The sequence below is a fragment of the Dermacentor andersoni genome, chromosome 7 (assembly GCF_023375885.2).
Source record: "Dermacentor andersoni chromosome 7, qqDerAnde1_hic_scaffold, whole genome shotgun sequence".
Lineage (NCBI taxonomy): Eukaryota > Metazoa > Arthropoda > Arachnida > Ixodida > Ixodidae > Dermacentor > Dermacentor andersoni.
This window is the reverse complement of record NC_092820.1, coordinates 149,142,833-149,157,546: the sequence shown is the minus strand read 5'-3', so window position 1 is coordinate 149,157,546 and position 14,714 is coordinate 149,142,833. Positions and strand designations below refer to the sequence as shown.

The 14,714-nt window shown below is 44.0% G+C and overlaps 1 protein-coding gene across 1 annotated transcript in view; it reads left to right on the top strand.

The window, feature by feature from the left end:
* The first annotated feature begins 6,416 nt into the window (after positions 1–6,416).
* Positions 6,417–14,714, top strand: part of stnB (stoned B) — a 44,690-nt gene continuing 36,392 nt past the window's right edge. Inside the window, exon 1 of the mRNA XM_050180800.2 lies at positions 6,417–6,505. The gene's annotated coding sequence lies outside the window, so the exon portion shown is untranslated. The remainder of the gene's footprint in view (positions 6,506–14,714) is intronic.

Below are 14,714 nucleotides of genomic sequence, written 5' to 3'. Positions count from 1 at the left end.
AATTTAACTTTAATTAGCAAGTGGTGCCGTACCTCTGCTTTCAAGCAATGAAAGTTCCACACGGGAAGTTCCAGTTCAAACATTGGGCGCAGTTCATGTGTGTAGTGGCACTGAAAGTTTTGGTGAGGATTGCGCTTGGTGAAGGGAGCTGGGAGGAAATGTCGCACATGTGAACTCGTACTTGGAACTGATTGGAACATTTCCTGGGCTTTTCATTGGATTTCCTGGGTTTTCTCATTGGACTCGGGCAGACCCGCCGTGGTTGCTTAGTGGCTATGGTGTTGGGCTGCTGAGCACAAGGTCGCGAGATTGGCCACGGCGGCTGCATTTGGATGGGGGCGAAATGTGAAAACATCCGTGTACTTAGATTTAGGTGCACGTTAAAAAACCCCAGGTGGTCCAAATTTCTGGAGTCCCCCACTATGACGTGCCTCATAATCAGAAGGTGGTTTTGGCACGTTAAACCCCCTTTTTTTTTTGGACTCGGGCAGAAAGGAATACGGCAAACAGTGTCTGACTTGGCGTCTCTGTTCTTGAATTGGGCTGTCCAGAAATGAAATTTAGTGCCAGAGGAGTGAAAGCACAGGCATGCCTTAGCGCACCCAGAATAAATCCTTGTTAGTAAAAAATAGTAGAAATTTACTCACACGAGTGGAAGGGACTTGAGCAAGAAATTAATGTTTTGTATTTCTTGTAACCTGCTCTACACATCATGCAGAGCTGTTTGGATGGCCAAGTTATTCTGTACATTTACACTAAAAGACACCTAAATGATGCCAAGCTGTGCTGAGCTGCACCATTCTAGTGGCATCACATATGGCTGCCGTTACTGGCAGAGCTTTCAAGTGTCAAGCGGCAACTACAAATACACACTCTTGCATTAATTTTGGAACAGGTGTAAACAAGCGATACCTTTTCGGAGCCCTGAAAGTGCAGCAGTGTTGATTCACTCGGTGAAAATAAATGGGTGGCAAACATTCGTGATGCGGTAAGCGTGTCGTAAGGTGTGGCACGAAACATTGCAATTTATTTGTGCATAAACAATGCTCTCTGGCTCTGTAGCTCAGTGGAAATGGCCAGCCCATGGAGCAGAATGTGCAATAAACATTTCCCATACATTTGTGAGCCTTCACCTTGGTGAGCTCCATAGTTAAGCAATGTCATGAGCAGAGCGAGAAAGTGAGAGCAATTTGTATTGGCCATTTTAGCACTCGTCATTTGCAAGCTTTCTTTAGTGACTTGTTGCACTCTCAGGAGCATTCGCACAGTTTTAGGTTTCTTGTAAGGGAAGACACTGTCATCCCCTTGAGCACAATGCTTCTAAGAAACCCATGCAGGTTTCTTAGAAAGGAAGCTTCACAGCTGGAGAAAAACTTGTCCTGGTTTGGAGATAGAGCTCACCAAAGCCTTAATGGGGTGGTCACTCGATCATCCTAGCCAACCAGAAGGCCAGCTGGTCACAGAGCAAGGTCAAATTAATTGGCAGTTGGAAGCACAGAGCCATTAAACATGGGAGATTTGTGGATTTGCCACAGTGACCCTGCGCTTCGAGTTGTAAGTTAATTTGACGTCGCTCTGCAATCTGTCATAGCCTTTCTGGTTCGCTCAGACAGTAGAGTGACCGCCCGGGAAAGGCGTTGGGTCCCAGGTTCGATCCCCTGACCAGTATGAATTCCTTAACTGCTAAGTTTTGTGTCTGAGAAACCCAAATGGGCTACTTTCCCGGCTTCGGGATACTCTCGTGTAGTTGACACTTACTCCCTTTCACGAAACTTCCTCTGCCATGCCGATTTCCGCAGAGCTGACTTGTGCCATTTGTAGTTTTCTGCTTGCAATGACGCCTGCTTTTCCGCACGGTGCTCCACACAGGTGATGGCGGCGCCTCCCAAGAAGGGGGGCTACCCTTCTCGGCAGCGCCGCTTTGGGCCGGCGCCCCTGGCCTCCTTCGAGGACCTGCCCACTGATGACCAGGACAGCAGCCCTGAGGCGCGCAGCCCCGACACCCTTGTGCCCTCTGAGGTCTCCACGCCACAGGTAGGCGAGCCTCAGTGACCTGTTCACTAGTGTTTGCTGGTAGTAGTGGATGTTGCACTATTATTTTACTCGTCATCCAGTATACTATAATTATTTGGGGCCCCTGCACTAACGCTGACATTAATAAACTAGATGGAATATGAAAAAGAAAGCTGGTACGGTTCATCCTGTAATTCATATGGTAGACCATCTGTCAGTACACACATAAATAAAAGTGGATTTACACCAGTTAGCCACTCAAATCCTATACGTCGACTAAAGTTACTCTATCAGCTAACCAATGGACATTACAATATTTACAATTTTCACTTACCAAATTGGTTACGCTACAAGAAAACAATATTCTTGATCTATTTCGTCCTTAACTGAGTGAAACAAGTTTAAGTTCACCTATTTCCTGTGGACCATCATCTACAATTAACTAACAAAGCTGTGAACCGAGACATGTCATCCTTTGTGGCTCAGTTACAGTGATAAGTATATATCTGTATGCAAAATGACTTTCTTCACATGTATGGCCTTTCTTTCGTTGTATTATGTTTACTAAGCTGTACCACCCTGCTATGATCTCATGATAGAGAGCACAGTATCTATAATACATAAATAAATAACATACCTGCCAGCTTTTATGATCTTATCACAAACTGCCTAATTTTCAGAACTAGTTAACAATTATTGTAATGGCATCAGCAATTTTACAAGTTTTGATTTCCATGCACATTAAGCCAGAAATGATGTGAAAAAAAAAATGCAGGTACTATTTCCAACGGATTTCTCAATGCCTAATTTTTCAGACCGACTCGAATATTTGCACCTTGACCCATTCCATAAAATGACTGTATAGAACCACTATTTTGGCCACATTTGCAAGAATACTTCATGAATAGCAGTTGTGAATATTTTTGTTTGTCTGTAGCGCAGTTTATTCTCGCTCAAACTTTAAAGGAGAGTGCCTGTTCAGAGTTACCTACTGTAAGACAAAATCTGCAAATTCGCAGCCAACATTTTGATCAGTAACACATTTCAGTATTTTTTACTAAATTCAAGATTTTTAATTCTTTTTGGAGGTTGACAGGTCTGTGGTAATGGTGCACGGGTAAATGCTCATTGGGTCCCTGAAATCACTGCAAATCTTAGAAGGGCATTCAGTGCAAGCACATACAACCCTCGCTGTTTTAACAGCTAACTGCAGCACTACCTATTTTGATAAGGCTGTGACCTTAATGCATCATGTCCTTGTTTCCATGATGTACCAATCATGCTTTTTTCCGATACTGGTCATCGTCCTTCATTATCATTTTTCATCCCCTCTTCTCATCCTTGCAGACCATCTTGGACTGATCTGTCTGAATTTTAGAAAATAAAATCTGTACAGATCCAACGTACATGTGAAGCAAACCTTAAGTGAAGCAGGTAATTAATGCCGATGAGTACATTTGTCTTTATATTCATCCTCTGCTATGTGTAGTATTATCCACTGTTTGGTACAGGTTGCAACATCAATCTCGTGCAATGTTTAACTTTTTACTAATGTGGGCAACGCACCAGAAATAGTTTTGTTTTTCTTGCTGAGTTCCAGTATTGAATATGAAGTTCGTGGCTAAATGTCTTCGGCCAACACTAAATGACAGGTGGCAAACATCATTTGTTGGTTTGGAGCAAGAACACGGGACAAAGAAGAAGTTTGGCACGCAACTTGCTTTTTTTTGAAGGCACGGTCAGAGGAGACGGATTGATGCAAGATCTCCAGCTACAGGGGTCTCGCACACGGGATGCAAAAGTAAATGAAATGTACATCTATAGTTCACATATGACGATAACTGTCTGCACGAATTCCAAATGAAGCCATAAGTGGCTTGAGGTGAAGCCACTGCCAATTTTCTGTCTGATGTCTCCCCGTATTGCTGAGAAAGCTTCTGCAAAATATTTTTTTCTTTTCATTCATTATGCTTATTCTTTATGTGGTTTCCACATTTAGATAGAAAATAAATGTTTTCTTCGAGTATATGTGCTCTCATTAAAGGCTACGAATTATGTGCCTTACTGTTCGTAATCTATGCAGAAATGCAAGTACCAGTTCGAGCGGGTGCACACCGTGCGTCAGTGTAAAAGGGAACACCAAATTTGCGTTGAAAGCTGATAGTTTTCCTTGTGTATGCTTGTGATGAGAAAAAGCTACGTGAGCGGTATTCTGCAACAGGTGAACAAAGTAACAAATAGCAGTGAGTGATGTTCTGGCTTGCACTGTTTCAAGAATTGCAGTGTGAGGCGTCGGCCACAATGTCGATGCAACGGTGTTATGTGGGCAAAGGTGGTGTATGATGCTTCTCTAGGGAAGAGTGGTGATGAGATCTGCATGCCCAGAGAAGTATGAATCGTATCTAAATGTGTTTAAGGATACTGTATTTTTTTTTGTCACAGTAGCACATGGCCAGTGACAGTAAAATGGCGCAGCCCAAAATATAAGAAATTTAAGATCAAGGAAGCCATTAAATATCATGTGCTATTCCATTAGGCGGTCTGTGTGCGTAAGTGGTACTTGTGAGCCAACATAAGATACATGTGATTTATTGTTTGATTGTGCAGAAGAGAGGTCCACTCACTAGCCCTACATAATTGGTCGACATTCAGTACTTAAATAAGTCATCTACTTGGTGAGACATGTTACCTACGCTGAACCCTGTTGGCCTAGGCTAAGAAGGTGTTGCTTTAATTTGCGCCTCCTCATTATGAGGCTTTGCATCATCTACTAGATGGTAAAGCCAAAATGGACATGGGTCAAGCGATTACTGATGAACTGGATGATAAAATAAAATGGCAGCAGACTTTAGGGATTCCATCAGCTCTTAAATTATTTACTGCAACATCGGTGTTCTCCCAGAGCGAAGGCCACCATGTTGTTTTTGCTTGCATACGTTTTCCTCAATATACTGCGATCACCCATTACGGGAGAATGGCCAAGAAGCCGCTGGGTATAGAGTTCTTGGTTGGTGAGGGGTGAAATCGAACAAAAATATGCTAATTTAAAAGTAAGAATATGTGAGAAGTGAAATCGAAGCAATTAACATATGCCAAGAACCACTGTTACAATCAATGTGAGACAGTTAAGGCACATTTTTTTTCGATCTTGTCAGTGCATGGCTACTGTATGCAGACCCTTTGATAACAGAGTGCATTTGCACTATTGTGCAGGTGGAAGGGGATGTTGACTCATTGGCGACGCTGACGCCATGTGGCTCGGTGCCAACGGCCAACGGGTCTCCCTGTTCGCCCGTGGCACCGCCCCTGCTGGAGGCACCACCGCCGCCTTCCACGGATTCGCTCACTCCCGAAGAGCCCCAGCGTCGCAAGGGCTCCTGGACTGAGCTGTTCCTGCGTGGTCGCTCGCCGCAGCGCAGCAGCGGTGGAACCAGCCCCGAGCCCACCAAAGGCTTCTTCTCGTCTTTGCTCAAGCTTGGTGGCCGCAAGTCACCCCGCAGCCCTTCGCCCCACAGCCCGTCACCTGTGCCTACCGCTCCCCGCCTTTCAGTCACCTTGCACGACGAACAGCCGGACGGCGTGCTGGACAGCTTGCCCAATAACCCAGCGCAGAGTGTGCCGGATAGCATGCCGAATATAGTGCCAGATAGGGCGCCAGAGAAGAGACCAGACAAGCAGCCGGACAAGCAGCCGGACAAACAGTCGGACAGCTTGCCCGACAAGCAGCCACAGGGCAATCCGAAGAAACGGCAAGACGGGACCAGTAGCAAGAAGCCGGCTTGCGTGCCAGGGGAGCCCCGTGCGCGGCCGCAGGACCTAGAAATCAACGACCCCTTCGACCGTGCGTGCCTGCTGGAACGAGTGTGCCAGTCGCTGGCTGACATCCCCAGTGCCAGCCGTCGGGGCAGCCGCGAGTCACCGGAGCCGCTTTCGTCGGAGTCGGAGCTCACATTAGACGCGGTTCTTGCCAAGCAGAGTAGTCAGGATGAGTTTGAGACCTTGCTTGCTCAGGACTCGGTGGAGTCCGAAGAGTTTCTCTCGGTTGCGTCCGCAATGGCACCACCGCCGCCATCGCGCAGCCCCGTGCCCACTCGCCAGCAGCGGCTCGAGGTGGTGACCATCCCGATTGAGCGCCCGCGGAGCACAACGCCAATCAACATAGCACCGATTGAGGCTTTCCTGCCGGCGGTTTCACCGGAGCCCTGCCCTCCGGATAAGATCCGGCTTTTTCTGCCCGGGGAACAGTTCACGGGCCGTGGGCCACGGAGCCCTCGTCGCAGCTCGCTCAAGAGCTGGCTCCACTTTTGCGAGGAAGGTCTGCAGAGCCCCCGTAGCCGCAAGCGCTCCGAGGACAGCCAGGCAGCCGGCTGCTGTGACTGCCCTGGTCCGGAGGCCGCACACTCGGACTGCGCCTGTGACTGCCACCACCAATCTCCCGGGAGCAGCTCTCTGAGCAGCCCGGAGCATGCCTCCTAGAGCACATCCCGCAACCGTGAGTGTCCTCCTTATTCAGCATAGCAAACAGTGCAGATAACTGACAAGACGAGCGATACGACTACGACAGGGGTGGTGCTGTTGTAGGTAGCGTAGGAAATTAGAGGTGCAAAATTGATTGCAGATGGCAGTAGTTGTCTGCTCGTTGACCCATGAGGACAGCTTGATACACTGAGAGATACACCACGAAATCTGACTTGACTCGGGAAGGAATGCTTCGCATTAAAAAGACTGGTGTTGAAAGAGTAAACTGCATGAGGGTTCTAAGCTGGGCTAGTTGGTCCTTGTTCCTTACAATAAACGGTGCAGAGAAAGAGGCGAGTGATATGAACAAACGACAAGTAAATAGTGCGTCCATCCTGCTCGTATTACTTGACCCCTTGTCTGTGCTGTTCACTATGTTGAACTAGACTAACTACTCTGGCTTATAACCTTCTCGCAATTGTCGTCGAGTTCCAACATGCTTGCTTTCGAACAATTGATGTTCTCAGAAGTAACGTGAAAAGCTCGTAGATATGGTTGCCATCTGTCCCAGATATTGCAGGACTCTTTGCCATTGTCGTTTGAACAAGTTCCTGCAGGACGCCATTAGAACAATGTAGTAGAATGCATTTCTGGGATAGACATTAAATGAGCAAGAGGACAAAGGACTGCTGTTCTTCTACTATTGGTTCCTAGTGTGTCTTCTGTGCAAGACCACCAGAATTGCACCCACTGTCTTTTTCACCTTTTGTCTTTTTATGCTCGTTTTTACCGAGACAGCCTTGTCTCGGTAAAAATTGTCTTGGTTTAACATATGAGACTTATACATTCTGTCACATTATATTTATGCTAGAAGCACATATAAAGCAAAGTTCTAGTTGTAACTACCCAAATCTTTCTAAGCTTCACTAGTTCTTTTTGCATACGTTGTCACCAGTGCATATTCCTAAGTGTCAAAATCTTGTGGCCAAAGAAAATATGTAAAGCTTGTGGCACAGCTTGAAGTAAAGCTGAACATATGTCCGAAACGTTACATCTTTATTGCACCTAAAGTGGTACTTTCTTGTCGATGGCTAGTAACCAAGCCAATAACTACAAAAGCCCTTAGGCAAATAAAATATGTCCAGGAGTATATAAAGTATAACATCAGTTGCTGAAATTACTCCCAAAGTAGCAAGAAAATAGCTAACCTCCGTATTCAGAAATGTGTCTTAACTTGAAGCTCATGCTTGACTTGATATATTTGATGCCTAGTGCGAACGAGCCCAAGACGCTCATTGCATTTCTTTTGGTGCGTTCACGACAGGTGTCATTCAAATCAAGTCAAGCATGAGCTTCAAGTTAAGATACATTTCTGAATGCGAGGGTAAGTGTCATTTTGAGGAGCTTCTGTCCAACAAATTTAGGTACATAGCATTCTTTCTACGATTTCAACACTCTTGAGAGTGCTACAGATTTTCAGAGTGTGTGCAGTAATATGTCGACATGCAATACTGATGAGACTACTTATAGTGGTGGTGACATCCAAAAGATAATTACTAGACAAAAGCTAAACTAGCTCGTGATCATGTTGCTTGAATTTCCGCCACATGCTTGATAGCAATTCCACAAGCCTAATCTACTAATCTACACACCTGGAATGATCGATCGATTTTAACCACTATATTAATTGAGAAAGGTAGCTAAAGCTAAAGCTTTCATAGCAGCTCAGTGACTATGGCATTGCGCTGCTATACATGAGGTCATGGTTTCGATGCTGATCACAGTGGTCATGTTCCGATGGTGAATGCAGAAACACTCGTGTACCTTGCATTGGCTGCATGTTAAAGGCACTGACAGCCAATTTTTGTGGTAACTGTTCTTTTTTTTTTTTTAAGCACTATAGAGTGGTCAAGGTGTCCAAGGCTGCAGTGGCAATGTGGAAAACATCACGGAATATTTTTTATCCGAATTTTTTTTAAGTCTGCAGTTGCGCTCGTGATGGAAAAAGTGATAGTCGTGAAAGTCGTGTGCTGGAAAAAGTGATAGGTGGGCACGATACCGATTGCACGCTGGCGTTGGTGGGGCGGTAGGATATGCCAGTAGAGCTGTTCGTGTTGTGGTGGCACCCATTTACAACACTATTAGTCTATGGCTTTTTGTATATCGCAGGGAGAACACTGAACTCGGGGGGAAGGGGGGGGGGGCTGAGGGAGGGGCACTCACTCGCAGGCTTGTGTGTGTATAAAAGCACTCATGTGCTCTGACATTCCATGAGGGGTACCACGATGCTGTCGTTCCACTCGTTGCCACAAAGGCACTGCCGCTCATTAGCGTTTCTTTTTTTTTTTTAGTGGCACGAGCATCAAGTTACTCTTTTTTTCTTGAGCAGCACTTCTGGTTCACCTCCTCAGATGACCAGGGAGGAAACTCAAAATAAATAAAAAAAGAGAGAGAGAGAGACAAACAATAGTACAGTACAAAATTCATGGGTTTCATTATAGATATGGCATCAGAGCATAAGTTTAGTTACAGGTTGAGTTACTGAAGTGTCTGTAATAATTAGAATTAAAAATCACTAAGACGACCAGGGATTAAATTTAATGTAAATTAAAAAAATATAAAAATGTACAGTAAAATATTCATGGGTTTCATTGTTAGTATGATACCAGAGCATAAGTTTAGTTAAATTGAGTTTCTCAAGTGTCTGGAATAACTAGAATTAATTAGAAATCGCTGATTACGGCACACCAAAGTACAGAATCGTAGACTTTAGAGACCTGCCACGTGAGCACGACTTCGCCGAAATTCCTGGACACCCGTAAGTAGAAAGTGGAGGTAATTACGTCACACCCAAGAAGGTGGCATGATATTTAACCGGCTAATTAATGGAAAACAGTCACCTCTGAGTTTGGTTCATGCGTTGCGTTCACCTAAAGTTCACCTAAAGAACACCAATGACAAGGTGCGAGGGCCACTAAGACACCCAAGCCAAAGATTAGGGTTGCCTATCATTTTTTCTAGCCTGTAATTTGCACAGAATAAAGCGCAAACATCTGTGCAATATAAAGACTGCGATTTCAAATAAGTAAGGTGCTTTTAATAACAGCCGACTTGCATACAGTGAGCTGATTGCGTGCATGTCAAGTACCAAGGACTCGCCGTCAGTTCACGTCACCACACCATTTCCTGTGACTTTCTATGCCAGTTGAAAATTATAATTCCTGCTTTAGTCAAAAACAGCATGTGCTCACTGTAAATCATGGTCTTTTCATTTGCACCACCATTTCATTACACATTCTGGGCGATTGCCGGTCGCATTAAAGGATCTAGGTGGTCAGAATTAATCTGAAGTCTCTCACTACGTTGTGTGTCATCATATCGTGGTTTTGGAATGTAAAGCTGCAGGCTTTAATTTTTTAGTTAAAGCTTGCAAAAGTTGGTTGGTTTGCAGCTACGTTTTGCTGAAGTAGCCATTTAACTACTCAAATAAGACAATCCTTATTACATAGCTATATTATTACAAAAAGTAGCTGCATCTAGTGGCAAAGTACTAAATTGGCGACAGTTCTGCCAATACCATTTTATGTTTATTTATTTATTACATACTGTACATTCAAGGTTCGAACAGGGAAGGTGTAAAAGAAAACAAGAAAAATGAGAACATATTAACAAAAAGCAATTAGTAACACCTTAGAAATACAGCCAGAGACATGTTACAGTGCATAGTCTTAAACAATTCTAGTTATTAATGGTGTGTAGAAAAGAAGTATTTGAATGTGTCAGTTTTTTCAAAATATGGAGTTAAGGTGTGCTGATGGTGGTGTCGAGTATGTCCGGTGATTGACCTATTGCATAATGGCTGACAGCCCTGTTCCCGCATTGGTGTCCTGACATCCTTGTGAAGCGTAGATGCACGGGTGACTGTGGGACGCGCATCGGAAGTTTGTGGGCCATGTGGGCTCTACTTCAGCCCATGCCAGCCACTCGTCCGTATTTCACATTAATTGTAGCATTTAAGTGCAGGCAATAAGAATGTGTACAGTACACACATGGCTAGTTATCTGCTTTTCACATGTGAGCGACAGCGTTGTCGCGAGCTGCACCTTGCTCGTCTGAAGCTGTGCAAGCGACGGCAGTAACTTGAGCCGTGAATGATATGCTGGGTAGCGTTGGAGGCGACAAGCTGGCTCGATTGTGTTGCTATATTTCTCTCGCATTTAATGTTGAATTGCCACTCAATTATCATTAAGAACTACACAAGCGAGATTGCCTCGTACAACCTAGAAAATAAAATGCGACCTTTCTACAAATTTTCAGTAATGCAAAGCGGTGGTAAGTGTAAAAATCTTTTTTTTTTTCTACGCTTGAAATGAGGTGAGCCATTGTGGGTGCTCTTCAGCGGGGTCAACTCCTTGTGTCCAGTGGCATGCACCAACTCGGTCCATTTCGGCCGCTGAGGGCCATCGCGTGGTAACCTATGCGTGAACCCTGCCTTGAGGAGGAGAAACATTTATTAAAAAAAAGAAAGGACAAGCAGGTGTCTTTCTGCTTGTGCGGGAGGCGCCCTTAGTCCAGGGCTCCTGCGGCTCTTGCTGTCTCCCGGGCCCGCCGCACCAGTTGCTGCTGGTTACGAGGGTCCGAACTAGTCAACACGGCCTCCCACTGCTCGGGTGTGGGATTGGGTATTTGCGGGGCCGCCTTCACGTTGGGGCACGCCCATGTGGTGTGATATAGGGAGGCGTAATCATTACAAAGGGGACATTTGTATGAATATAGTGTAGGGTGTATTGCGTGTAGCCTGCTTAAATGGGGGTATGTATTGGTTTGTAGTTGTCGCCAACGCTGTAACCTGCCCTGAATGCATTGGGCAGAAGTTAGCAACAAAGTAGGCACCCAACATGGTGCTGTACTTGCATTTTGTGCGTGGTCACTGCAGCACAGCCAATGCAGATAGTGCCAGAAATCACAACGGACATGATAAAGACTGTTGCAGTAACATGGAGAGCATCCCACTATGACTAACAACTGAGGGAGACTGGGGTGGGACGAGCAAGGGCACAGGGGAAACTGGGCACAGGGGAAACTGCACAGGGGCACATTGCAGTATAATCGAAGTACTTGAAGTAGTCTCGACCGTGTAAAAATAATTTATACAAAACTTTCAACTACAACGCTCCTGCAAGGAGTTGTACTTGGTGAACTTGCTCAGGTCAGCATTGGAGCAGCTTCGACAAACTGTCATTTTGATTGTGGGTTTTGAATTTGACTTGGGATTGCTGAAGTTGCCATGGTTGGTTGCAGCGGTGTAGACTGCAACAACCTCAAGCTGTTCATGGTCATGAAGGCACAAAGTAAACTTGTAAATGTATATATTTTTTTTATGTAGTACCTTAATATTGCTAACTTCAGAAGATGCTGTCATCCACATCACCACATCAAATGTCTTAAAATTTGAATGTGTGGCAGCTCCGCCAAAAAAAATTTCATTAAGGAGCTTACGGCATTAACGAACGTAATATCTTTGTGCCTGTGTGGCATGGGTGTCAAATGCTACATTCGACCATTGATATTTTGTCGATTATGTGTACGTGTCCACAGAAATCATCTTGACTTCGAAATTTTATGTCAATACTCCTTTAATTAAGGGGAAGCTTTAGCTTGGGAGCTTTTATCTAAATATGTGAGAGTAGAGAAATCATTTTTCTTGGCAACTAGTGCACTGAATTTGATGAGGTTTGTTGCATTTGGAAGAAAAAGTTGTAATCTAGTGACTTTTGGAAGCGGATTTTCTTTTAGGTGAGATAGATAGATAGAATAAACTTTATTGTTCAACGAATAAGGTATTCGTAAGGATAAGGATATAAATATTTTTAGCGAAAATGATTGAAAAGTGGAAAATAAAAAATAAAAAAAAAACTGTTACATCAAGTTTAGGATAAAAAATATCACAGTTCTGTAAACTGAACCAAATGATGCATCTATAGCGGACTAAATTGATGTTACTCGCATCTCTAAATTGTATCACTTATTTCTGAGCAGAACTTCCACAAACACTTGAAAAACATTGTGAAAAATATACATAAGCTGTAGATTCATATATCTAATTTATATCTAAAAGGCCGAAAATGTGGTAATTCGATGGCGCTAGATCAGTGCTGTACAAAAAATGGGGAAGTGCTAACAGCCTACGATGGATGTCCGCCGGTTGGACTCCCTCTGAACACAGAAGATGCACTATGGCCTGCTCCTCCTCAATGATGCAATTAGGTAGTGGTGCATCCATACGCCTGACCCTTTTCCTGTGCTACAAACTCGAGTAAAGGGTGCAAAGATGGATACTCCTTACTTCCACGTCACTCCAAGTATACACGTGGTGACATGAGGCACATGTAGCCTTCATTTATTCCTGCAACAAAATGAAATTGCGTTTACTTTTTGATTTACCCTCGTATATCTCCTAGAATGAAAATCGGGGTGCCTGTTATGATTGAGGGCCTTTCATTCTTCCTTTCTGGCAGTAAAAAAGTGGGCACGCGCTACAGTCGTGGACATGTTAGAATCAAGTAATTATGGCAATTTGCCTGGGCTAAACGTGATGCACAGTAGCATTAAGATGTTCTTTATAACTAGAAAGCTATACACAGACCAGGGACGCCAATAACAATTTCACCAGGGTGAGCAGCAGGCAAGAGAAAGTGATCCTATCCGTTGCAAGTCACATGACTGAACACTTGCGCAGTGGTATTGTGCTGCTCTCAAGCATGCGTTTGGTGAACAAGGGTGGCTCCCGTCGGATGACGGCGAAAATGCATGCTGCTGGCTGAGCGCTGCCAATGAGATAAACAACGCCCTGCCGCTTCCTCGTCACCAGTCACAATGCAGCCGACCTTGTTCACCGAATGCACGCTTGAGAGAAAAGAAGCACAATACCACTGCGCAAACGCTTTGTCACGTTTTTTTTTTCATATTTCGTGGGCTTTCTTTGCAACCCGGAAGAAAGGACTTCGTGAGACGTTTCATAAAGGAAACAACTCGATTGGTGGTTTCTAAAGATGCTCTACAAACCTGCATATCATACTTGGAGTCCTCAATTAAAAAGTTGGGTGATTAAACTTAATTAGTGAGTTATGGGGAAAACAAAAAAAATTGTCTTGAGTTACTATAGGCTATTGCAAATAGTATGCGTTTGGTTCAATTCGCTTCCGACGCACCTTTCATTTTTAAATTCTTGGCTCAATTTATGTGGGACAACCTGTATATGTCATGTGTATTTTGGAAGATAATTACTTCTCATGGGGATTATATTCAAGGCATTCTCTGCCTTGCCTACAGAGCAAAGATGAGCTGTTGCACATGGTAGCCTGTGCAAAAAAAAAAAAAAAAAAAAATTTTAGTGTGCAGTTGCTTTCTCGTTGTGCATTGCATAACATATGCGGAGAAAACCCATTATGAGAAAACAATGGAAGTGAATGAGCCTTAAAAAGACATTATGGAGGTTTAGCATTCAGTTGTGTAAGCTATAATGGAAAATGGCTTTCCGTGGGGCATCTACCTTTTTACCTTTTGAAGAGCTACATTGCAGCTTTCTAATGTTGTGGTGTCCTAAATATTCAATCTACCCATCAAGCAATGTAAACACCATGTGGATTGCTGTAGCTCTGCAGTCTGGAACTGGCCAATACTTGTTGCCATTTTATTCCCTAGCCCACAGTGATTTTTCTGGTAAAGTGCAAAAGCACTCTCGCAGGGGCAAGCCCATGTGTTGGTGTCGATAGCTTTTTGAAGTTGTGAAAAATGTCAACCTTAGTTCAGATCTCAACTGTGCTAGTGAAAATGTTGCTGTGTGCCTTAGCACTTGAAGTGTTGCTCTTTAATACATGGTTGTCCATAATTTTTAGGTCAAAAACTATGCATGAATAATAATGTAACCGTACTTAGATTTAGGTGCACATTAAAAAAACTGAGGTGGTCCAAATTTTCAGTCCTCTCCACTATGGTGTGCCTCATAATCAGATTGTGGTTTTGGCACGTAAAACCCCACAATTAAATTTAAAAAAATAATAATGTAACCGTAGCGAAACCAGTAGCTTGTCTTTTCAATGCTTTCACTAGGGCATGGAGTTCTTTTCTGTGGCTTAGCCACGATGAGAAAACGTGCTGCAGGGATGAAGTTGTTTAATTTGTCTGATGCCTCCACTCTCAAATGAGCGCTCATTGATGCTCCAGTCCATGTTCTTCCAAAG